Raw genomic sequence first — 24,432 nt, 5'->3', positions numbered from 1 at the left:
TTCTTTTTCCTTCCAGTCTCTTTTCTATGTATATTTGTATATACTTGAGCATCTGTTATCAGAATGTGGGAAATAACCACGAAAGACAGATATCTGTTGCTCATTTTGTAAAGAAGGAATCTGAGGACCAGAGAGGTTAAAGTCATTTTGCTCAGTCATACTGCTCATGAGAGTCTGGATTCCAACAGAGATCTCGTTAACAACACCCCTTTTCTACCCCAGCATATGCTGTCAAGTTACAATGTGGGAGTAAAGCTACGGGGTGGGGGTGGGGAAGATCCATCCATTTTGACGGAGGCTTTAAAAATCCACTCCTGCTTAAGGGAACCAGAAGCTTTGGAATATGGTGCTGATGAACCACCCCTGCATGAGCCAGTCTTCCTTTTCTCTAAGCCGACTCTCCTAACAAGCCAAGGAGGCTGGGAAAACATTAGTTAGATGTAACTGTCACTAAGATGAGATGCATAAATGAAAATCCCCTTTCATACCAGCAGCCAAACTGCCCCCATTCATAGAGCTGAAGGGAATAGAGTCTTTTCTTTTTCTTTTAGCGAGGGTGGAGAGGGCCAGAGGGAGAGGGAGAAAGAGAATCAGAAGCACACTCCCTGCTGAGCACAAAGCCTGATCTCACAGCGCTTCGATCATGACCTGAGGTGGAAACAAGAATCAGATGCTTAACCGACTGAGCGGCCCAGGGGCCTCCCTTCCTTCCCTCCTTCCCTCCTTCCCTCCCTCCTTCCTTCCCTCCTTCCCTCCTTCCTTCCTCCCTCCCTCCTTCCCTCCTTCCTTTCCTCCTTCCTTCCCTCCTTCCCTCCTTCCTTCCCTCCCTCCTTCCTTACCTCCTTCCTTCCTTCCCTCCCTCCTTCCCTCCTTCCTTTCCTCCCTCCTTCCTTACCTCCTTCCTTCCCTCCCTCCTTCCTTACCTCCTTCCTTCCTTCCCTCCTTCCTTCCCTCCTTCCTTCCCTCCCTCCTTCCTTCCCTCCTTCCTTCCTTCCCTCCCTCCTTCCCTCCTTCCTTCCCTCCTTCCTTCCTTCCTTCTTTTCTTGAAATTCTCCAGATAAAAAACCTTTCACATTCATACATTTTATCTGTTGTGTTAATAATACTATACTACTCTATTTTGTTCCACTTAAATATATTTGCTTTGTCTTTTCAAAAAGAACTTAGAAAGGGGCGCCTGGGTGGCTCAGTTAAGCATCTGCCTTCGGCTCAGGTCATGATCCCGGGGTCCTGGGATCGAGCCCCGCACTGGGCTCCCTGCTCAGCGGGGTGCCTGCTTCTCCCTCTGCCCCTTCCCCCTGCTTGGGCTCTCCCTCTCTCTCTCTCTCATACTCTCTCTCTCTCTCTGTCAAATAAATAAATAAAATCTTAAAAAAAAAAGAACTTAAACAGCAAGAAAGAGGAGGCAGGGAGGGCAGGAGAGAAGAGGGGAGAGAGGAAGGGAGAAAGAAAAAGAAGGCTCATTGAGCTCTGTGCAATGAGAAAAACTGATTAACACGCTCTCACAATTTTTGCATATTGGTTTCATCCATAGGCTCCTTTTTTATTATTATTCATTAAGCATTTCTATTTGTGCCAAGCAATTGGGAATTGCTTGCATTTAACAGTTTCATGCCTCGTGCAGTCAGTGATGTAGAGAAAGTAATGTAAATGAAAATAAATTGGGTATTATGCCCAGTAGGAAAGCACCCCAACCTATATCCCACCTCTAATGCACTGCCTAAGCCACAGTGCAGAACTTCTAATGCACTGTAATTTCCTCTTCACAAGGTGCAAAATACAGCCTCCACTAATGGTCAATTTGAAGGCTATTTCATAAACGGAGAGAATATCCGCATCCCGTGAACTCCTTGGGAAGCTGGTGTCCTCTATGGGTTCTGGCCACGACATTCATCCTGAAGGCAGTTTGGAGAGAGAGACAATAGCCAATAAAGCTAAATCATTCAAGAGACAGCAGAGAGCTCTCCTCTGTGCCTGGGTGGTGGAGCTGGGCCGTAGCCAAAGCTGTTCTATCTACTCGGAGCGCAGTTGGTCCTCCTTCAAGGTCATTTCCCCAATAAAGCAGGGAAAGGGATACGGGGTTGGAACTGAGATGAGATCCCTGACCCCTTTCACACAGAGTCAGCAGCCACAGAAATGTGCTGCCCACGTTTCTCTTTATTCCATGTATCTATTGCTCACAGTCCCAGGGCTTGGCTGTTCCAGAACAATCTAACTACATGGTTATAGTACATGAGAGATTTGTTCATTCTTATGTTAGGACCCGAACCCAGTGATGATATGGTGGCGATGGCAGAAGCTAGCTTTGACCAAACACTTTCCACACAACCAAGCACTACAGCAAAAGCCACATATTTTCTCACTCACTTAATTCTCAGATCAACCCTGTGAGGTAGACACTATTACAACTCTGTTCACCGCACTAGAAAACTGAGGCACAGGGAGGATAAAGAACTTCGCCGAGACAACAGTAGCTATTACGTGGAGGAGCCAGGATTTGAACCCCAGTTGTCTGCCTCCAGAGTCATTATCCAGCATCCCTCCTGCCTCTTTGACACCTAGTTTTGCTAATTCTCACAGCAACCCCCAGGATAGTTAATACATGATGAAGACACAGGGCCTTGGCCAAGCTCACTCAGCTTCTCACATTTGTTTACAATTCCACAGGGCACTGGTTTTGCAAACATTTTTCTTCTGCTGAAGTCTTCCTAGAAGTGAAAATTTATAGGAAGCTTGGGGCCAAATAAAACTTTCCAGATTGGAGTGAGAAAAGGGAGAACCCTACCACTCTCTGCACCCCCACTTCGACAGGGGGACAACATCCTCTTTGTTCCTGTCACAGCATTTATCAGAATTGCCAATTATCTTATGTCACAATTTGATACTTATTTTTTTAAAGATTTTATTTATTTATTTGAGAGAGAGAATGAGAGAGAGAGAAAGCACATGAGAGGAGGGGAGGGTCAGAGGGAGAAGCAGACTCCCCGCTGAGCAGGGAGCCCGATGCGGGACTCGATCCCAGGACTCCAGGATCATGACCTGAGCCGAAGGCAGTCGCTTAACCAACTGAGCCACCCAGGCGCCCACAATTTGATACTTATTGACTATTGGCATAACCAGCCTGTAAGTGCTATGAGGAAAAAAACTTAGTCTATCTCACCCACCACTGTACGTCTAGCACCCGGCCACGCTCCAGGCACACGGTCAGCATTCAGTAAATAATTACTGAGGGGCACCTGGGTGACACAGCCGGTTCACCATGCAACTTTGGGTTTCGGCTCAGGCCCTGATCTCAGGGTCTTGGGATCGAGCCCAGTGTCTAGCTCTGCACTCAGCGCGTAGTCTGCTGGAGAGTCTCTCTCCCTCTCACTCTGCTCCTCCCCCTGCTCACTCGCTCTCTCTTTCTCTCTCTCTAAAATAAATAAATAAAATATTTAAAATAAATAACTAAATAAATAATTAATTACTGGAATGTACAGGTGAGGTCATAGTTTTTTCCCCAAATCTCATTATGGAGCACATCAGGACAAAACAGAACTTCCAAAAACTAGAGAGCAGCGGGAAATGTTAAAATGAGGTTTTCAATTGATTGAGGCTTTTGTCGATTTCTATTGGTATAAATCACTTTCCGGGGCCCTGGGTCTAAACCGCTGTTGCCACTGCCGCTGGGGGGCGGGGGGGAAACTGAGTCGGTGAGGCCAGGGTGTGGCTCGGCTCTCAGCCCAGTGGAGCCCAGAGGAGCAGGAAGAGAGGATGAGCCACGAGCCCAGTGAGCGTCTTTTAGGGAGGTCAACAACTACGCTGATGCACAGAGGGGTTGTTTACTTCTTTTAATTTGAAAAGTCTACCCACAGCCTACCTGGTGAATTCCCAAGAGAAACTAAAGTAGCATGTACTGAGACATTTCCGTGTTCCAAAGGTTCCTATCGGGAAGTTCTTCAAAAAAGTAAAGCAACCATTAGAGTAAAAGTCAATAAATTTGGCTAGATCAAATAAAGACGTAAAATAGTCACAAATAAAGTGAAAAAAGAAATTAAAAAAATTATTTTTAACAAGTTTGACAGACAATATTAAAAGATCACCCTGATTAATAGAAAAAAGGCTCAGAGTCCATAGACAATTCTGCAATGGGATGAAAAGACAATGCTCCAAAGAAGGAACACAAATTGCAAATAAATATAAAGCTGTTCAATTTCACTGCAAAGCAAAAGAACTGTGACTTAAAACCACAATGTCATTTTTTAAAAGTCAGGTTTATTGAAGTATAATTTATGTACAGTAAAATTCACCCTTTTCAAGTGTATAGTTCAGTGAGTTTTGACAAATATATAGTCGTGAAAGCACCACCAGAATCAAGATATAGAACATTTCCATCACCCCTAAGAAATTCCCTCAGATCTCTCTCCTGTCAATCCTTCTCACACCCAAACCCCAATCCAACTTTTTTCCCTGATAGTTTTTCCTTCTCTGGGATGTCATGGAAATAGAACCATACAGTAAGTTGTCTTTTGAGTCTGACTCAATGTCTTTTTCAGTCTGTCACATTTGTAAAGATGTGAAAGGTGACAATACTGGTGGTGAGCATGCTCTGACACAGCTAGTGTGTGGATAAACTGGTATAACCTCTCTTGGGTGCAAACTGGCAATGTGTCTCAAGATCCCAACAATATCAATGCGCTTCGATCACTAATTCCATTTCTTTCTTATTTGCCCATGCTTCCAGTGTTAAGACACCCCCTGACAAACGTCCAGATTTGTGTTACAACTTGATTCTAGAGCAAAGAGAGATGGTTCCATCCCCTGCATCAGGAACTGCTCTTTTGTTGGCCTTTCTCCACAGAGTAGGACCTTCAAAGAAACCCACCAGAAAGCAGTCGAGCTTCTAGGTCAACGTTCTAGGAAATGTTACAGAAAACTTCGGAGGCAGAAAAACAGCAAATATTTTTGCCAACAAAGAGGAGTTTGCTCATTATCTTCTCTTCTTTATTTTTTTCCTTGTCCTTTGCACTATCTACCAGAAGCTCTTCTAGTGCACGCACAACATATAAATTCTAGCCATCCCAATGATCTTCTGGAAGAGGAAAAGAAGGGAAGAAAATTTTCTTTTAGATAGAATTGTCCTTGTTTTGCTTCAGGAACATTAGTCATTAGCCCGATGATGTCACTAGCTAGATCGCTGGCCTGAGCAGCATAAAATGACCACACAAGTTCAATGAAGGCAGATAGCAAACCCCCATGTTAATTATCAACCATCCCAAAGAGAGAGCTGAAGAGAAACTCGTGTCAGGGAAAGGGGAGGCCCGATGCACATCATTAGTGCTCAGGCAGGAATTAGGCCCATGTAACTGCTTTTAGCAGGAGATAGGACAGCTCTCTCCCTTTCAATATACATATTCAACATCCATAATCTTCAGGATTCCTGAACCCTCCTTCAAGAATCCCAGTTATTTCAGCAATTATTTCCAAACATCACAGCTTCTGCCAACACTCTGGCCCAGGTTTAGGGAAACACTGCTGTCGAATTTAGATCCTCACTCCTTCTCATCTTCACACTTTTCTCGGGAGCACAGTTCACAAGAGGTTTCACTTATAAATGTGTATGGAAAGTCACAATGGACTGACAAAGTCAACAACATCCCTACAAGTGGCCGAGCTCAGCAGAAGCTCTCACCCGTCATCTATGGTCATCTCTTCCTCCTAATGAGAGCATGGGAGGTAGAAAATGTAATCCATGCTGGGAAACACCAGTCACAAGAGAGGTTGTGACGTATCTGTTCTTAGAGGTGATAAGAATACAAACGAGGCCCATCCATCTTGGATTGCTTTGATGCTTTCCTGTTTTAACCATGGGGTTGGTTTTGAGAGTTTGCTCACGAAGTTGGGTTACTCTGAAGAAATTGTCCTAAGTAACCAACTAGACAATGTGTCCCATTCATGTGATGGGATTATTCAATCCTAGAGACAATTGTCCATGTAGATTAGGAAGCATATGAGGTGAAAAACATAGCATCTGTTCATGAATCTTCTTTCCTTAATACTGAGGACCCACTGGACCTTCTGAATGAATATGTCCCATTTCATTTCAACTCAGCCAACCTACCTTGGCCCTGAGCAGAACCCATAAATCCACCTATAATTTATTACAGACCTTCATGGCACTGCATTCAACCAGTTCACTCAGCATGCTCTTTTAAAAAAATGGTCCCGTCTCTGGAAATGAGAAAATACAAGTCAGGGCCACACTAGGTTTAGAGTGACTGCATTTAAATGTTTATGGACTGAAATTCGAAGGGCATCTTGTCTTGATACTGAAAGGGTGAACAGCTCTGCATTTAGCCACAGCTGATGGAGTAGGTGTCCATGGACATTTCTAAAGGAAGGCTGAACAGAATTTCATTCACAACTTTCCCTTGAGGAGTCCTCAACTTCTAGAGTAAAATTAAAAGCAATAAACACTCAGGTTTTTGGTATAATTGCAGTCTTTATTAGCATTTTTTTTTTTTTTGTATCTTGAATCCCTTTAGAAAGAAATGCTTCATGAGCACAACACGTGGAAACAACCCTACTGTTAATGTGTTGTTACTATTCTGTGTGTAATGTATTTTTACCCAGGGCCAGCAAAAGAAGAAATGATGCACAGATCTCTTTAAGGGAAGGAGGAAGGAGGGAAACACTGAGAAGACACAATTTCCCATAAAAATATTCTCATCTAGTACCTGTAGATAACTGAGAAGAGTGTCTAACAATATGGGGAAAAAGTTTGAAACTTCACTGAACCTGGTATCTTCCAACCTTATCAGGGTTGCCAATAACAGAAGTAAAGGGGCCCCTCAGATTCAGAGTCAATGCACTATATACTAGGCACTGTGCTAGATGTTATCACATCCATCATGGCCACATGCAAAGGGCCCACACCTTCGTAGAAAGAAGACTTGGCTACCCTTCGCTAAGCAGAGAATGCCACAGGACCTAAGGTGACAGGCTCCCAGGATTGGGAGGCAAAGTGTCAGAGACCAGGTAGCCAACAGTGCAGCTAGCCCTGGCTGCTAATTTAGAGCAATCCCTGGTATTCAGAAGAATTTCCAATGGCTACAGAAGTTCAAAGAGATGAAATGCAAGCTCAAGTTCGAGGAGAGCCTTTGAGGCCGACCATGCATGGTCACTAAGGTCTTCTTGACACCTCCTTAGTATGATATTCCTTACCTTGATGGTAAGGACAAATCTGCGGCTTTGTCACAGGACAAAGCCAGAAATTAAAATTTGTCAGGATCCTGAGAATGAATCCACATCTTACCTGAAACAAGCTAAAGAAAATAATATATCAAACTGAAATGCCAATTTATTTTTTCACAATGAGAAATTAATATCAAAGGGAATGTATAAGGTCCATTCAGTCATTGCTTTCTGACTCTGTACAGAGATCTTTATGAATAATCTACTAAAATATACCTAAAAACGAGTAATAGCGGGGTGCCGGGGTGGTTGAGTTGGTTGAGCATCCGACTGGTTTCAGCTCAGGTCATGATCTCAGGGTCGTGAGACTGAGCCCTGCATTGGGCTCTGCGCGGGGTGTGGAGCCTGCTTAGGATTCTCTCTCTCCCTCTCTCTGCCCCTCTCTGCTCCCCACTCGAGCACTCTCCCTGCCCCCCCCAAAAAGAAAAAAAAACAATTTGGTTAAACAATAAAGAGAATTTATTGACCCAAGAACTCAAAAGGACTGTGGTAAGGAGTATTCCAGGTAAGGCTTGATTCAGCAGTTTAATCACCAAGGATTAAATTCCTTTCCATCTGTTTGCTCTATTTTTCATCATACTGGCACCCTCCTAGGATTACTTCTCATGGCTACAAAATGGCTGCTTGCAGCAATAAGATGTATGCACATTTTTAAAAATTCAACTTCAGTAAAAGAAGGATGGCTTCTCTCTCCAGCTATCAAACAAAGGTCCTAGACTTCATTTTGATTGGGCCAACTTAGGTAAATACCTGTCCGTGAATATCACTGTAGCCAGAGGATTGGTTTAGGCCTAGGTCAATGTCCATCCCTGAGTTGATCACATGACAAAGAGTATGGGTTTATGAGAATTGGTTTGTGGTTGATCTCTGGAGTTAAAGGATGGTAATACCACACAAACTACAATACAATGCTAATCAGGATATATGGGATGGGATGGATGCTTGGTGGGCAATTAATTGTACCTACTGTAAGAAGCCATACCATAATCAAAGGTTTGATTTGTGACATGGAATCAGAATGAAGAAAAACAGATACACAAATGCTTAATGGTATCAAGATAAATAGTAGGATTCACCCAATGTTCTACATGGGTTTCCCTTTTCTTTTTTTAAATTAAAGATTTTTTTTTTTTTAAGTAATCTCTACACCCAGTGGGGGACTCAGACTCATGACCCTGAGATTAAGAGGTCACATGTTCCACTGACTGAGCCAGCCAGGCAGCCCTCCACATGGATTTCCTTACTAAGGATTCTAGAACATCTTCTGACTAACTTATGATTCTATCAAAGAATGAGTGGAACAAAGAAGCAAATACTGTATGATTCCACAGACACGAGGTATCTAGAGTAGTCAAATTTATAGACACAGAAAGCAGAATGGTGGTTGCCAGGGGCTGAGGAGAGGGAATGGGGAGTTATTCTTTAGTGGGTATAGAGTCTCGGTTTCGCAAGAGGAACAAAATAATTCTGGAGATGGATGGTGGTGATTGTTTCACAACAGTATGAATGTCCTGAATACCACTGAACCATACACTTAAAAATGGGAAAGATGTAAATTTTGTTATGCGTATTTTACCACAATTTAAAAAAAAAAGGAATAAATGGATCCATCAGATGAGTTATGAGCATCTCTTGCAGGCCTTGGGGTTGAATTTAGGTATCTCCACTCTAAAGCGTTATGTGCTTGTTTTTAAGTCAAATTATGAAAAAAACAAGTAGTATTTCTCTGTTGCAAAAGAGGGTCAAACACTACAATGACACATAATGATGAAAATGTCAACCTTTGGGCTCAAGGACCAGGTTGGAGGCAGTCCCCTAGTCTCTGGCCATCCTGAGATTTCAGCTAAGTGTGTCCTGCTTCAACTGGCACAGCTAGAGACAATTTAAGTTCTGTTCTAGGAGAAACACCCCACACCCACACCCACCCCCAGTGCTCTGCCACCTCATCGTTCAATAATAGCTGGGAGGTGACAGAGATCCCCTGGCCCAGGTGCTCTGAACACAAAGCCCAGCTTCGCCAGCGTGAACAACATTCCATCCTCAGTGGCCGTCTTCTGCGAAGTTTGCATCATGAGCATCGGTGCCAAGCAGTAGAACCTCTGACTCTCTCCGCGGGGCCGACTCATTACTGGACTACCTGCAAGGAAGTTGCTGGAGACATCCAGTAGAGAAGCTAGCTTGTCTCTCCTCATAATCTTACATCCAAGTGCTTAGAGGAAGCTCATGATAGTCCCCGAGCACCGGCTGAAAACACTGGTTGTATTTCAGAAACAAAATAAGAGGATGGAGGAAAACCGATCCTCGGTGGCTGAAGCCGCACTTCCAGGGGCCTGGAAGGAGAGCTGGGGCGGGAGAGCAGGGAAAGGGAGAAGGAAGTCTGCGGAGTGCAAGGGCCGGATAAGGTGTGAAAGCCACGTGACACTGCAGTAGGCCTTCAGGCACCTCAGCGTGGGGAATGGGGTTCTGCAGAGCTCTTGATTACATGGACTCTAATTTCTTTACACCATGTGATTCCCACATATCTGATCATTGAACTCTATAGACGCCATGCGGGTACTCAGTTGGTGGAGTTCAATAGCAACCACAGATACTCCCTTCAGAGAATATTTCTACCTAAAGGATAAATTTATGACTAAAGGATACATGTTTCACCTTTTTTTTTTTAATTTTTTTTTTTTAAGATTTTATTTATTTGAGAGAGAGAGAATGAGAGACAGAGAGCATGAGAGGAAGGAGGGTCAGAGGGAGGAGACTCCCTGCAGGGAGGCTCCGAGCAGGGAGCACGATGTGGGACTTGATCCCGGGACTCCAGGATCATGACCTGAGCTGAAGCAGTCGCTAAACCAACTGAGCCACCCAGGTGCCCCTAAGCTGGCTTAGTCATTCCTATAGAATTAAATACCATCGTCTGTTGGTGGGTTAGCATTTCCTAAAGGAAGGAGCAAGTCCCCAGAGAACAGCAAGACATCAGCTAGGGATAAGTTCCTGTTTTGTTTAGGTTTAATAATGAGTGAGAAGCTTAACACACCTATTATGGGGGTGGTTATATATTATTATTCGTCATGTGGTAACTGTTTTGGGACTCTATTAAGTGTAGGACATTGTGGTAAACTCTATATATACATCGGCTCCTCTAACCCTTAAAACACGGTACGGTCAGTATCACGCCCAGTCTACGGACAAAGATATCAAACTCTAAGTGTTGTAATTTGTCCAAGATCACATCGTTAAGAAACAGTAGATCTGTGATGCAAACGAAGATCAGTCTGAGCCAAAAAAAAAACAAAAACCCTCATATTTGTAATGATTATGGTTAAATAGACCTCTGTCTTTGTTGGACCAATGAAGCTTTGGTGGGCATTCTATACTTTGAATACTTCTCTCAGACAAAGCTGAATGTTGGAAAAACAAAATTTATTCTTTAGGCAAAACAGACCAAAACTTGAGGTTGCATAATGTCCCCTGTGAATGGTGATAGCTTGTCTCTTCAGGAGAGGAAAGGGATGTATTCTGAGTAGTAAAATGAGTTTCCCTGTTTTCAATCTTGCTTGTGAAGCCTACTTCAAAGGACTATTGCTGGCATAACATCAAGATTAAGCAGGGGTGGAGCGCCTGGGTGGTTCAGTCCATTCAGCCTCTGACTTTGGCTCAGGGCATGATCTTGAGGTTGTGGGATTGAGCCCTGCATGGGGCTTCCTGCTCAGCAGGGAGTCTGCTTGTCCCTCGCCTTCTGCCCCTCCTCCTGCTCATGCTCTCTCTGTCTCAAATAAATAAATAAAAATCTTAAAAAAAAAAAAAGATTAAGCAGGGGTTAGCAGACCCAGGTTCAAATTCAACTTCTACCACTTCATAGCTGTTCAACCTTGGGAGCCTCAGTTTTCTCATCTATAAAATGGGCATCATAATAATGTAAAATTATTAGCTTCCTTTTAATGTTAGCTATTTGAATAAGCATGCCATTGCACTTTTAATTTTCATTTCTCTAATGACTACTGATGTTGAGTATCTTTTGATGTGCTTATTTGCCACTACGTCTTCTTTGGAAAATTATCTATTGAAATCTTTTACTCATTTTTAAAAATCAGGTTGTTGGGGCACCTGGGTGGCTCAGTTGGTTAAGCAACTGCCTTCGGCTCAGGTCATGATCCTGGAGTCCTGGGATCGAGTCCCACATCAGGCTCCCTGCTCAGCAGGGAGTCTGCTTCTCCCTCTGATCCTCTTCCCTCTCGTGCTCTCTATCTCTCATTCTCTCTCTCTCAAATAAATAAATAAAATCTTTTTAAAAAAATCAGGTTATTGGTCTTCTTAGTATTAAGTTTTGAAAATTTTCTAAAAATAAATTCTGGATACATACCAGGTAGAGGTGAGGTATGGGACAACTGGAACTCTGATACATCACTGGTGGGAATGTAAAACGTTACAACCACTTTGGAAAACTGCTTGGCCAGTTCTGAAAAAAATTAAATACATACCCACAATATGACCCAGCCATTCAAGTCCTAGGTTTTTACCCAAGCAAAATGAAAACATACATCTAAGCAAAGACTTGTGCATGAATTTTCATAGCAGGTTTATTGGTAATAGCTCCGAACCAGAAGCAACCTAAAAGTCCATGAAGAAGTGAAAGGATAAACAAACTGTGGTATATCCATACCATGGAATATTACACGTCCAGGAGTGAAGTACTGATACATGCTCCAACATGAATGAATCTCAAAATAATGATGCCAAGTGAAAAAAGCCAGACAAGAAATAGTATATATTATACAATCCCATTTATACACAATTCTAGAAAATGCAAATTCATCTATAGTGAAAGAGGCAGATCAGTGATTGCCTGAGAACAGATGGAAGGGCATGAAGAAGTAGGAGGGAGGAAATACAAAGGAGCACAAAAAAACTTTCCAGGATGGAGCACCTGGGTGGCTCAGTTGGTTCTGGGATCGAGCCCCATGTTGGGCTCCCTGCTCGGCAGGGAGCCGCCTTCTCCCTCTCCTCCCTGCTCATGCTCCCTCTCACCATCTCTGTCTGTCTCTCTCACAAATAAATAATAAATAAAATCTTAAAAAAAAAAAGAAACTTTCCGGGATGATGGATATATTCATTATTTTCATCACAGTTACGGTTTTCCAGATAAATATATGTATATAACATAAATATAATTGTATATAATTTTATGTATATATCAAAATGTATCAATTTGTACCTTCTAAATATGCGGTTTACTATATGACAATTACACCTCATTAAAGCCTTAAAAATGTCTTAGCTCCCAATATTCCCCTACCCTTGTTGCCCCTGATACAGAAGAGGGGCCTCCAGCAACCATGTGTATACCACACAACCCTACCTTTTTGGCCAGAGCTGGTCCATCTGACACTGCAGGTCACTAAAAATGAGAAATATGGATGTCAGTGTTCTAGACAAGAGGTCCATGATTTTTCTTTTTCTGAGGTCCCTGGTGTTGCCTGGATCTGGCCCATCCAAAGACTGGTTATTTTAATTCTTAGATTTCAGAACTCGAGTGTCCCATCAATAAATCCCTTTCATGCTAGCTAGCTGGAGTTGGTTTCTGTTTTCTGCAACCCTGGGGAAGAAATGAAATTGACATTTAACTCGTGGCATTGGTATTTCTTATACTTTCAATCACAAATGGCCACACTGCTATTTTATAAAAATAGGGTGTTGAACTGGCTCTGTGAGTCATTCGTCCATCCCTTCATTTCACGAACTTTTATTTGATGGCACACTACATGCCAGGTGCACGGTACCAACCATTTTCACATCTTCAAATTATATAACAGCCTGTATAACAATCTCATTTTACAGTTGAGAAGCTCAGGTTCAGAGGGACTCAGTTACTTGCTTAAAGTCAAAGAATCCTTAATAGGCACTGGATCCAACCATTTTGAGCCCAGGCCTGTCTAATTTCAGGGGCCACGCTCTGCCACATTCATTACCCAGCTCTGTTCCCTGGTTGTGGTCAGCCCCAACATCAACAGTGTGCCCCTGTGTCCAGCCACTGGCTAGTGACTTTTGGAGCCAGGGACCCAAGATGCTTCCCTGATCCTCTCATGGCCAACAACAGTGTCAAGTCATGGCAGCTCTGGGCGGGCCTTGCCCCTGTGGGCCTCAGTGTCTTCGAAACAGATAAATGATCTACTCTAAAAGGCAGGAATAATCGGGGGATCCTTTTTTCCCCAGTGTTGCTCTCTGTTACCTAGTCATGAAACTGACTCCTCAGTAACAAACGAACAGCCAAATCCTGAAAATAAAAATGGTCATCCACAACTACAGGAAATGTCCAAGGAATGGCACCCCTGCCCACAAAAACAAAAGGTAATGGGATTAGGATATTCTTCCTAAGAACCCATGGGAACTTTGCACACGTTTTAGAAAAAGCTCAGGTTTGAAGCTGAGCTTTTTTTATACCATTACTGGAAACACCCCTCATAATTTCAGGAGCACAGGTTCAAGCTAAAGCCAGAGACCTCATGATACTTTCTTTTCCTCAGGGAAGTAAGCCTACCAGAGTAGAAGATTTTCATTTTCAATTTGAGAGATTTCAGTATAGTTTAAATGTGTTGCTCTTGAATTTAAAAATACAATAAAAGGTGTCTCAATAAAAAAAATAATAAAACGGGAAAATTCATAGATCTTCACCTTATATATTCTTCCTTGTCATCAACCTGCAGAAATATGAAAGCTGCCCAGAGCTCATGTGCACTGGAAATCATCACGGTGACATCTGGGAGAGGGAAAATGGATGCAAGCATTCAATAACCTGGTAGTATGAACATAGCTTTTGTTATCATATCCATATCATAAAAATTATACACACGTTAAACATATTTCAAACACTAATAACATACGGTAATATTTACAATTTGTTAAATTATAAAAATAGAGTACAAAGACAGGTATTCAGTTTGATCCTGACATGTGTGGTGTGTGTTTATGTGTGTGTGTCATGAAGAAATATACCAAAATATTAACAGCAGTGATATCTGAGTATGGGTAAAATGCCTTTCTTCTTACTTTTATATAGTATCATTATTAAAATACATATATGCTAAATGTAATGTGGTATTGTCAGCAGATAGGATCCTGGAACAGAAAAAGCATATTAATGGAAAAACTTGTGAAATCTCAGTAAAGTCTGTACCTTAGTGAATAGTAATGTGCCAGTGGCAATATCTTACTTCGATAATTGTACCATAGTTATGAAAGATGTTAACACTATGGAAAGCTGAGTATATCTCTGTACTATCATTGCAATTCTTTTATTAATAAAATTATTTTTCCAAAATAAAAAGCTTTTAAATATATATATATGGCAAGACAAGAGGAACAACAGTGACAGACAAGCCATTCTTCTTTATTTGTTAGGAGCACATAATTTAGTATGTATAAAATGTTTTATTTTCCAGATGTATCTTGTTCTTCCATCTAGATTGTAACTTTTATGGCCAGTGCTATCCCGGCTCCTCTGGATCCCCCAGACAGCACTTAGACCAGTGCTGGGCTACGGATGTGCAACCAGGATCAACAGGTTCATTGATTAGTTGACTTGTCCTGAGAAAAGACACTAAAAGGGACACCAAAAAATCCACTGTGAATGCTGCTTTTTCTCATTTTGGCAAGTGCTGATAGCTCAGTTCCAAGTGCATTTTTGATGAACAAGAGAAAATATTAATAAACTAATTAGTTCGAATCATATGAAATGGCATTTTTAGCTAAAGATATTTCATATCTGCATTCATATGGTTCAACTTAAATAATAAGTCTTTTACATTAGTCATTGAGGGAGGGCATCAGAGACAATACCTTACAAATCACAGTGCGCCCTTTAATGCAATTATTATTTCCATGAGTTCCTCTCCTACAGGGCTTGCTACTTGGCACTCTCAACCCATACATTCTCTTCTTCCCCAAAAGTTACATGAGCAACAAAATTCTCCCCAGGAGTTTGGGATAAATTTCTAAAACACCAATTCAGGGATGCCTGGGTGGCTCATTTGGTTATGCATCTGCCTTCTGCTCAGGTCATGATCTCAGGGTCCTGGGATCAAGCCCTGGGTTGTGAGATATGCAGCAAGTAACTCATTACTATTTTTTTTTTAAGATCTTATTTATTTATTTGATAGAGAGACACAGCGAGAGAAGGAACACAAGCAGGGGCAGTGGGAGAGGGAGAAGCAGGCTTCCCGCGGAGCAGGGAGCCCGATGCGGGGCTCGATCCCAGCACCCCGGGATCATGACCTGAGCCGAAGGCAGACGCTGAACGACTGAGCCACCCAGGCGCCCTACTCATTACTATTTTTTTTAAACCCCAAACTTATAACTGGTTTATCTTTTGCTTTTGAATGTAAATGAGAACAGATTCAAGGTAATCCTTCTACTGGCCTTACATTCACACTCACTCACTCCCTTGCATCCGCAAAGGTTCTCTTGAGTGGGGGAGAAAGAAGCGCAGGAAGAGCCAGGGCTGTGGGACCATGCGCAATGCTGGCTGTGTTCACGTGGGACACGGCAGCAGAGCATCAGCCTGTGCGCAGCTGCAGACAGAAGGAGGTTGAGAACCACTATTACAAAGGCTTAGCAACTGCCACAGGTTCCAAATTCAGAACTCAAGAGTCTGTTTAACTATTTCAACACACACAAGACATCCATTTGACAGGTATATGCAGCCTGACATCTGTAAGGATATCTCTTATGCTATGGCCATATTCACTGAAAGCGATGCTTTTTAAACTTTTTTTGTCTCTAGAGAATGTTTTTTCTCCAAACCCAATCTTACAAAAATTCTCCCTGAGTGCCTACTGTGTGCCAGGAAGAGCTATATTATAGTCATTGATAACACAGATGCTGTCCCCATGCACAAGAAATTAGTTGTGGAGACAAACAATAAGTCAGGCAGAGATTAAGTAAAGAATTATCAAGTGCAAAGCATCATGAGAGAAATGAATAGGACACGGGGCCAGGGGGAAATCTAATCAGATAGGGATATCAGGGAGGGTTTCTCTGAAGCTTTAAGTCTAGGCTGAGACCTAAAGGCCGAGGAGAAGTCAGCCAGGCAAAGAACAGGAGATGGTGCACGAGGCCAACAACAGTTCTTGAGGTGGGCAAACGAACGTGTAACCTGGTGCCAATCTGCCGGACCGGGCAGTTTCTCCCTGGTAATGCTCAGAGGCCCAGGTAAACATTAGAGAGGGCCTACTTTGGATTGACAGAGAATTGGAAATTCTGGGCAGTGGGTGTCACTGAGGGTCTAGGAGGTAGGGGAGATGAAGGTACTTTGAGAAATATGAAGATGTTAACATTCTGTTAGAGATTGGAGAGACCCCATATTTACCAATGCAGACACTTTATTGTTTTTCCTTCTCTGACGTCTTTGCAGAGATCTGAATGCCTCTGATCCATCACAGGGACTTGGAAATGAGCAGATTTCGCTAAAATCTGGAGGTGCCTGGAATAGAAGTGCAAGTTCACATCATCAGGATTATATCATTTCTTAGAAGACAGCCATCATTTATATAACAACAAACGGAGCCTAAAGCAGCACTTTATTCCAGTACTTTTCTATGATTCCATCCCTCAACTGGGGGAATATTGTAAAATCCGTGATAACTTGCCATGTCCCACATATATCCACCATTACAATAAATCAAGGTTTCATGTTTGTAATTTATGTCTCAGCACTTAGAGAATACCTTACTAGTTATTTTAAATAGATAAATCAAAACTTTGTTAATAAAATATTAGAAATGTCATAAGACCTCTGATTTATTTAAAGATGTCTAACATTCTTGATCTCCATTTATTTCAAGTTTTAAGAAGAAAAATGGTTAGCTGGATCATCCTGCTCTTATTTTTATTCCTTAATTTAGGAGATTACATCTCAGCTCTAAAACCATTTTTAATAATGAGATATGCAATTTTTAACTGCTGATGTTTTTTAAAAGAATAAACATGATTAAGATTAATTCATGCAGTCCCAGATATACTTGAATAATGGATTAGTCTGTATAGCACATTTGATTCATGTCTGATAGTCAAGCTTTTTTATTTTAGTTGCATCCATATACACAGAAATTTACTCCTTTGTTTGCTTAAAAGCCAGAACTGCTTATGCAATAGAAGGAAATGAATATAGACTGAACACTCCTGGGGAGTACATTCCAATTTCCCAGATTACCAACTGGATATATTCACAGAGAATGATAAGAATACACCAAGTTAACATTATAAAACAAAGAGCGGAAGGTATTCATGGATTACAGAAAGGTTCTTTTCAGAAGTAAAGTGCCAGAAGGTAAGAATTAAATAAATGAGAAAAAGTAAGTAAAGAGGGCAGCAGAAAGCTTTTCAAGGTGATAGACAGGTATATGGCAGAGAATGTGGTGATGGTTTCACAGGTGTATACTTATCCCCAAACTCCTCAAGTTGCATACATTAAATATGTACAGTTTTTGAATGTCAATCATCCCTCAATAAAGGGGTTTTTAACAACAACAACAAACGAAAGAATTAAATAAATGGAAAGCAATGAAAAGAAAAGACAAAATCTGGATAAGCATACAGGAGAGGAATGAAAGGGATACTTTCCTTTTCTAGCAAAGAGTTACATCCACACCAGATCTCAAGGCAGAAACTGATTATCCATTTTTGGTGCCAACTTACTTATATTTTCCATCAGGGAGTATGAGGGGCAAATTTTTGTCATTGACCTTGGAAATAATCACCAACATTCTTCACTTACTACTTGAATGATTTTTGTCCTTGCATTAGTGAAAATATATATATTTGATGCTGATGAAAACTCAGGCAAAACAACATAATGGAGCTAGTCACTGTTTTTACAATTTCAAAATGGCCAGCAAAAAGACCTAGTCTGGCATCATCTTAGTGGGCCTGTTGATTTTTTAGTATTTGCCAAATAACCCTATTAAGTGACAACAACATTGAATATAAAATTAACACTTACTGTAAAATGAGAAATAATCCATGATAGGAAGTTTTAAAAAATGCAAAAGAAAGCTAGCAGTTCCAAAGGACATTCCTACTTAGTACTGGCTAGACTTTACAAAGCATAAGGATTGGGGGGAAAAACTTACCTAGGCTCAGCAACTAATAGCCATGTGATCTGGAAAAACTCAGGAGCTTCAGTTTTATCATGTACAAGGTAAGAGTATTAAACAGTGTGATCTCTTAGGTCCTGTTTTAGCTGTGAAGTCCACTATGATTGACCACCCGCCACAACACTGTCGCCTTCCATTGAGTACAGAGCCTTATAACTGCCAAGTGTGCTTAACTGACAAATTACGGGCTAGTTTAAGAAAACACCACCCTTTCTAGCCTAGGTCTTGTTACCCCGGAGAAATACCGAACATTAACATTTAAAGGGATCCTTATATTAGTTATCTGTGTAAACTCAAGATTAAAGGAACATACTCCTTTCAATTTTACTTCTATTCCTTACACGATTTGTTTAAAACCAAAAGAGGTAGGACACTGTTTTCTCCTCTCGTTGATGGCAGTTCACCATTACTCCACTGCACACACATTACTCACTGTACTCACCCTACTATTTGCACACACATTATAGAACTATCAAACAGTAATAAGAATCATACAGTCAAAGAACAGATGCTACAAACAGACTGCAGGTTACGTGAGTGCCCATTTTTAAAGCTGTATGTATTTTAAAGGTGAATTGAAAAAGAGAAAGAATTGTTTACTATGCCCAAAGAGGCATATGTGGGAACAACTAGCAAAAAGCAGAAGAGTAACGAGGATTCTCAGTAATACCTAAAACACAGCAAAACCACTTCTTAAGAAAAGTAAATAGGAAAAAATGGTTAACACTTAAACTGGGAAAAGACCAAGTTGCCAAAAATAATTTTAAACAATGGCATATAGGAATAGATGATCTAATGTTGAGTCTCCCCCGCCCCCCATTTTCAGATCCTCAGTTTCTGTGATTGACCTTCCAGTGAGGGAGCCTATGCCATACAATGGTAATGAATAAAACAAATGAGCAACCAGAAGCTAAAAGAATGAGGAAAGTCTCTGTATTCCTACAGCTCAAAGTCAAGATTCAAAGTCTCCATTCCCTAGCCTGTTCAAAAAGATAAAAGAAAAACATTCAGATCCTTGAATTTAGTCCCCAAAGAGAAGCCACCCCCTTAAATAAAGCACTTCACAGCTCTCTTCTCACTGAAGCTATTGTCTTGAGCTGTTTCCACCCATGTTCCCATTAACACAGTAACATAACTGCCCTTGGCATACGTTTGAAAATGTAATAGCACCTTGATCCTGCATTTCTAGTTGCAGGGATGGCAGAGAGGGCTGCCGTGGGATGTTACGTGTTCTTGCACGGCTTTACCTACAGAGTGTGAAGAGGTAGTAGGTTGGAATGAATAGTCAGGCAACTAGGATGTGGAAGATCTCACTTTGCCTAATGACCTAAAGGGAAAACCACACATGCCTGACAATTTCCTGGGACCAGAAAGACAGGAGACTCACTCTGCCTCTCCCAATTCCTGGACAATTCTGGGAATCTCATGTCTTGGACATCTCTTTGTTCTGTTTGATTGGATTTGGGGCATTACGTGTGGCCCTGAAGAGGCCCCCAAACGCTGTATCTAAAATACAAGGAGGAATGTGTTCCAGGGAGAAAGGAAAGTGTCCTACTGCCCTGCTTTAGCCAGGGCTCCCGCATGGTGCCCAGGGACTCAGTATGATGGAAGCAGACTCATTAGAACTTAGTGGTTTATGACAATGGCTTTTCACATTCACACTCAAGAAAGAAGAACTTCAAACTACCCTAAGGTCAAAGAGTATAGAGGCCTAAAAACAGAGGTAGGTCTCAGCCCTTCTCTGACATGTGAAGGCATCAATATGATAGTCATGCCTGATCAACTTGAACTTAAACTGTCTGCACTTGAGGCATCCTTCTTCAACTCACAATTATTTCTCGTTCAAATCCAGGTTTCTCTTGGGCCACTAACTGCTTCCAAAAGTATTTCAGGCAATTCCTAGATTTCTACTAAGGTCGAAAGGGCTATGAGGACATCGGTTAATGTTAACGCTGGGTCCAGTACATGAGGCAGAAGAGGCTGGGATTGGCAGCAATCCAGTTACATGCGCCTGACATGAATGGGCTTGTATATGAATAAACTGCCAACCCATGAGGCTTTTTGGCAGAACAAGAAAGAAAAGAATCTTATGATCTGGTAGAATATTCTAAGAAGTATGCTAAGTTTGACCTCAAAGTGAAAAGGACCGCGCTTACAAAGTATTCTTTCTTAGGAAACTGAACCACAATCTTCTTAAGCTCTCACATCTATCACCTAAAACAAATACAGTAGGTAACATAGTAGTTGAGGCTACCTTGAAGAAACCACCAACCTTAGAACTGTTGGACATTTTACAGAAATTGACATGGTTTCGTCAACAAATTGATGGCATTAAGAAACGCGCGCGTGTGTGTGTGAACGCACGCGCACTGTTTAGAATGAACGAAACTTTAATGACGTTAACAACCAACTGCAATGTGTAGACTGTATTTGGATCCTAACTTGCACAAAGTAAATGTGAAAAGTCACTCTGGTGATAATCAGGGAAATTTAAACATAGACTATTAAAGGACACTGGGTAAAGTCCTTATCAGTTACAAGTCTATCCTAATGCAATGACAAGATACTTGGAAATTTTCTTTAACGTTCTCAAGAAAAAAGTGGGGGAGTCACTGAGACAACATGAGCAAAATGTTGATTTTTGTTGAAGTGGAGTGGCAGATAGATGCAGGTTCCTTCTAGTCTCCTGTGACTATGTCACAATTTCCACAATAAAAAAGGTTGAGAAGCCATTGTATTACCATTAATTTTAAAAAGCACATAAATATCATTATTATAACATAATTTATCTCAGCGCAAAACGGAAATAACCTCAAAGTTCGGCAGCAGGAAAAAAACTTTTAAAACTATGAAAATCCATCTGACAAAAATTATGCAGCCATTAAGACGACAATACAGAAGAGAGCAACAAAGAAAGTGCTTATGGAATTATTTTTAGAATAAAGATTATATCCATATTATGATCTTAACTCTTTAAAATATGTGTAAAGATAAACTGAGCAGAAGAGTATATAAGGAAAAATAAAAAAGCAAGTTGATGTGTTATAAAGTGCGGTGGAATGTTTTTCTTTTTGGTGAGACAACACTGTTTCTCAAAGTAAAAAGCTGACATGAACAAAACAACAAAAATTGCCCTGGGCCTCCATGTGCTGAAATGCAACACAGTGCAGCAGGAACAGCACGAGCTTTGGAGTCGGACAATCTGGGGAGTTATTTACACAACCTGAGAATCGGTTTCCTCATCTCTAAAATTAATATAAAATATCTACCCAGGACACTGCAAGGATCAGCGGCATAAGTAAATATCTATCACAATCACCTGGCATGCATTAAACCTTCTGTAAGCAGAACTATTTACTACTATCGTATTAAAGGGGGAAGGTTCTGGAAAGGAGAAAAAAAGGAGGTATGCTGATGGTGAAGGGGCTGCAGATGTTCATGGTAATACGGCTTTTGCACAAAAAATGAAGACAGGGCATTTTGCCATGAGGCCCTAAAATCTTACCTGGGCCAGCTGCAGATAAGGGCTAGTTGGAGAGGTGCTAAGCCTCGTCTGGTGCAATGAGGCAGAGGTGGGCAGTGGGGAGGGGAATAAGGTCACCCTATAGAAGAATGGGAGAGCCATGTAATAAATACTATGTTCAACCTATCCTGCAGCTCCAGGGCAAAATTACAGTTCTAAAGGAAAGGGAAGAAGAGCTTGACTAGAGGAAACTAAGAAAAAGAAACTAGAGGACCCCAAATCTGAATAAGGTACAAGAAATGTTTGGGTGCCTTTATATGGGGCTAGAGATGAGGCTTCCTGGCAGTGACGGACCTTCCCTGACAGCCATTGTTATGATGGGTGATAGGGTTTCAGAGCTTGAAGGACCTGAAAGTCATGTAAGACTATTTTGTCCTCTCTCTCTGTTCTACAAGATGAGAAAATTAAACCCAGAAAGGGGAAGCTCCAGGGACTATGGCCAGGTTCTGTGGCAAAATTCTGCCTAGAACTCTGCCAATGAACTTGTTATGCTTCGTTATGCCATCCTCCAAGATGGTTTGCCCCATAATCACCATATCAATTATTTTTACCCATACTTTTTTTTTTAAAGATTTTATTTATTTGGCATACAGAGAGAGAGTGAGAGAGAGTACAAGCAGGGGGAGCGGCAGGCAGAGGGAGAAGCAGACTCCCCGCTGAGCAGGGAGCTCTACACCGGACTCGATCCTAGGACCCTGAGATCATGACCTGAGCCAAAGGCAGATGCTTAACCGACTGAGCCACCCATGTTCCCCTTTACCCATATTTCTTAAATATATGTTGCTCTCCCTGTCTTAGAGCAAACAATAAAATATAAGCTCTTATTCATTTCACGAATCTCTTTCACATCAAATGCTCCCTGCTAACCGGATTATTTTGTTGCATGTAACAAAAGAGAATGTACTGAACATTCAGTAAATGTTCTGGCAGCATCTATAAAAATGAATGGCGCAGACCCCCGTGGTCAAGAAGCCACCAACCCAGTGAAGAAGACAAGCATGCCTACAAATACCCTTCATCCTGCAAGTACACTCTGTAACTCTCAATGTGCTAGGTCACCTGACAGAAAGAGAGAGGGGGAAAAGAAAACTTCCCTAACAGGTGATGCTGGAGGAGACCCTGAGACAGAAGAGCTGGCAGGGACAAGAAGGCAGCCGGTTCCAGGACGTGCCCGGCGCGATAGCTCAGGGAAAGGTGGTGAGGGCTGAAATCACGGGAATCCCCAGAAAACATGGCAAGCAAATGGAGGAGTGGGAGTTGGGTCGGGCTTGCGCAGAGAAAAATCCGTCAGACAACCCGGCAGCAGAGTTGAGACCAAAGTAAAAACTGACCTCTTTTAAGTTGTAAGGAAATATTTTTTAAAAAGAGAGAGGGGGTGGCGCCTGGGTGGCTCAGTCGTTAAGCGTCTGCCTTCGGCTCAGGTCATGATCCCAGGGTCCTGGGATCGAGCCCCACATCGGACTCCCTGCTCAGCGGGAAGCCTGCTTCTCCCTCTCCCACTCCCCCTGCTTGTGTTCCCTCTCTCGCTGTGTCTCTCTCTGTCAAGTAAATAAATAAAATCTTTTTAAAAAAGAGAGAGAGAAGAAATGTATGTCTTGTCTCTGAGCTCTAACTCTAATCAGGTGATTAAAAGTGAACCATTGCAAAAAAAAAAAAGGGAATCATTGTCACATGAAGTATAAGGAAACTCCGGGAACAGAACTAATACTGGTCTTGGACAGATTCTGGCAGCTGTGACCAAACCTACATTTGAGGGTGTTAGTCCTGGGGCGAGCATACCCATTCCTGGCAAAACACTGCTTTTTCTTTCCTTTTATTTTTGGAATCATGCCTCTTTTCTTCTGGCTTTTACTTTCTCACTGTAGAAATCAGTTGTGGTATTTAGATTAGAAATTTCGGGACGCCTGGGTGGCTTAGTTGGTTAAGCACCTGCCTTTGGCTCAGGTCATGATCCCAGGGTTCTGGGATCGAGCCCCATGTGGGGCTCCCTGCTCAGCGGGGAGCCTGCTTCTCCCTCTGCTTGCCGCTCCCCCTGCTTGTGCGCATGGTCTCTCTCTCTCTCTCTCTCTCTCTGACAAATAAAATCTTTAATTAAAAAAAAAAAAGAAAATTCAACTGAAAAATACTCGTCTCCATGATGTAGTCTCTCTGGTCCTGTATAGCCTCTAACAAATGATCCTTCAAAACCATCCCGTGAGGGCGCCTGGGTGGCTTAGTCGTTGGGCGTCTGCCTTTGGCTCAGGTCATGATCCCAGGGTCCCAGGATCGAGCCCTGCATCGGGCTCCCTGCTCCGCGGGAAGCCTGCTTCTCCTTCTCCCACTCCCCCGGCTTGTGTTCCCTCTCTCGCTGTGTCTCTCTCTGTCAAATAAATAAATAAAATCTTTAAAAAAAAACCAAAAAAACCATCCCATGAGGAGGTGCTGATTGACAGCCTTCGAGAAGCAGCCCCTCCTTCTCTACAGAACAACCTCTATGGGTGTCAAATGATAGGGACATATTATTACAAGAGGGAACTATCATTACATCTTCAAATT

Source organism: Callorhinus ursinus, unplaced genomic scaffold, assembly GCF_003265705.2.
Source record: "Callorhinus ursinus isolate GAN/ISIS: 27379988/994484 unplaced genomic scaffold, GSC_fseal_2.0 scaffold42, whole genome shotgun sequence".
Lineage (NCBI taxonomy): Eukaryota > Metazoa > Chordata > Mammalia > Carnivora > Otariidae > Callorhinus > Callorhinus ursinus.
This window is presented reverse-complemented; position numbering follows the sequence as displayed.